The 2,385-nt window shown below is 54.8% G+C and overlaps 1 long non-coding RNA gene across 1 annotated transcript; it reads right to left on the bottom strand.

Annotated features, from left to right (window-relative positions):
• Positions 1 to 1,051: 1,051 nt before the first annotated feature.
• Positions 1,052 to 2,056, bottom strand: LOC144305528 (uncharacterized). Its single transcript, XR_013372531.1, has 3 exons — positions 1,681 to 2,056; positions 1,494 to 1,549; positions 1,052 to 1,417 (listed from the first exon to the last, which is right to left on the bottom strand). It is a non-coding gene; the product is annotated as an uncharacterized LOC144305528 (long non-coding RNA).
• Between the last annotated feature and the right edge of the window lie 329 nt (positions 2,057 to 2,385).

Genomic DNA, 2,385 nt, shown 5'->3' with positions numbered 1-2,385 from the left:
AGGGGGGAGGCTGCCTTTGGAAAATGTGATGCAGTGTGTCTGAAAAAATTATGTTTTTTTGCCCCAAGATCTTCTGTGTAGAGATGCAATGGGAGGTGTCGTCTGTCCCTATAGTGGAGGGAGTAAGGTCCCGGTAGAACCTCTTACAAAGATAAGGGAGGGGACTGGAAGTAAGGGAGACTCGATGTTATCCCCTACTTGCCTACCGTCCCCGTCTCCTGGTGGGGCCTAATTCGCCTGTGTTATTATAGCACGGGTGAAAGAGAATGGAGGAGGTCATCACCCTGCTCGGGGGGCTGCCAGACAAAGATGGGCCAGAGCTGCTCCTCTGCCTGGAGATGTGCAGGATGAATCCCACATGCTTTTATGGTGCCCAAGGTATGGCCACATCACCTGGATGACTGCTGGGGCTGGGAGTCACTGCTAGTGATGGGATCCCTCACTGAACAGGGCATGGATCTGGATGGACCACCCGGCTACAGCCGAGAAAAACGGCCCTGGATGCCCACAGAGAGAGCTGAGCACTTGCTCAGCCAAGGAAGATGTTGGTTCCTCTCTCTTCCTCTTCCCTACCTGGGAAGAGGGAATATAAGGAGGTAAGTAAGAGGTGGGCATGCCCCCTCCTCCACAGGCTGTTAGAACCACAAGGTGAGCTGGGATCAGGACTGGGGAGGGAACGGTGTAGGGGAAGAGCTTTGAGTCATATGGAAAATTGAAGTTCAAAAGTTGAGACCCCTCAATAAACCAGTTGTGCCATCTGATGTCCCATGTTCATGGGAAACTGCCCTGATTTTAGGGGCAGCCACTCTTTTCCCAAGCTGATCTTAAAAACAATTGCTAATGGGTGACAAGCTCTGCTTTTCAGAGGACAGTATTAAGAAGGTGCACATTAGCCATTGATCTTTAATGTGAATGTTTTCTACTGTAACTTGGGGTGGGGGGGCAGAGGAAGAGGGAGAGAGAAGCTCTGGCAAGGAGCCTGACATGGGTCTTAATCTTATAACTCTGAGGTTGTGACCCAGCCGAAATCAAGAGTTGGACACTCAGTGGAATGAGTCACTCAGGCACCCCCATTTGGAGCTATTTTATTTAAGGAACCTCTGGAAGTGGTAATGATGCAACACACCCTTGTTCTTATACATTCCAGAGACGCAGGGCAGAGCTGTGTGTGGCCCTCCCAGCACGCTCAGCAAAGACATGGGGGGGGGGGGTCATGGCTGAGACTGGGTTACAGCAGGTAGAAGCTGCATGTCCCCTTGAGCCTGAGGACAGGACAGAATTGACAGTTTCAAAATAGGTGAATTTTTGAGAGCTTCTGTCTGGTTAGTAGAACGGGGGACGGGTCTCACAGTCAGCGTGACTTGAAGCCTTCCCTTCTCCCTCTCCTCTCCTGGCCCCTTTGGATCTCAACTCTTTCCTGTAGTAGAGAAAATATATGAAAATGACTTGATCCCCAAGACCTGGGTCCCCCAGCCCTGGCTCCCTCTTCTTACTTAATCTGTCATCCTGTGATTAAGAACTGGATCCTCTTGTCTTGCTTAAAGGCATCCTAGGGGTAACAGGGAACCTATTACAGCAGAAATTCCATGGGGTGCTCGTTGAGAAAGGATCAAGAGCCAGGCTGGGGACTGCGGGTCCCTGGGAAATTCCCAGAAGGGTTCCCCGGCTGCCTCAACTTACTGACGCAAGTTTAAGTCTAGTCGCCAGCGTGCAGGGCCTCCTCTGCTCCTGTCGTTGGAGTGAGTCAGTCACCTTCTCTTAGGGGGCGGTGACAAGAAGACCCTACTGAGTTTTGAGTGGGCTGAAGCCAGTGCCTTGGTCCCGAGAGGGAAAGACACACAGGACGCCCGGGAGCGCCTTCGGGTCCCCGGGCCTGGCCGCGTGGACTGTCCTGGCCGGGCGCTCCCGCCGTGTTTGCGAGGGTGGCTCTGGCCGCGGCCCCAAACAGGAGCCTCTGGGCGGCAGAGGCCCTGGTGTGAGCCCAGCTGAGCCCGGCCAGGAGCACAGCAGCTTTCTTCCTCCACAGCGTTCCTTTCTGCCGGGGTGCAGGCGTGGCCGAGTCCCACAGCTCCATCAGCTCGTTTCCACGTATGAGCGAATAATTGCATTATCAGCCTTAAAAGCGCGGCAGTCTACGACGGACTCGGCCCTGCGGTGGGAGGATCTCGGCCGAGGGAGCCGAGCCCGCCCCCCGCAAGCCCGCAGGGGCTCCCCCAAAGCGCTCCCTCCTGCTCAGGTCTCGGGCCAGGCTCTCCGCCGGTGCTCCCGGGGCTACCGCCCCCTCTCAGCTTCTCCATCCATCCCACACACACTCCTTTTGGGGGCCACTCAGCCCCTCAAGATGGTCCTCATGGCTTGGATTTCTTTTCTTTTTTTTTTTTTCCA

This window comes from Canis aureus, chromosome 3 (assembly GCF_053574225.1).
Source record: "Canis aureus isolate CA01 chromosome 3, VMU_Caureus_v.1.0, whole genome shotgun sequence".
NCBI lineage: Eukaryota > Metazoa > Chordata > Mammalia > Carnivora > Canidae > Canis > Canis aureus.
The sequence above is the reverse complement of the archived record's forward strand: the minus strand, read 5'-3'. Positions and strand labels throughout refer to the sequence as shown.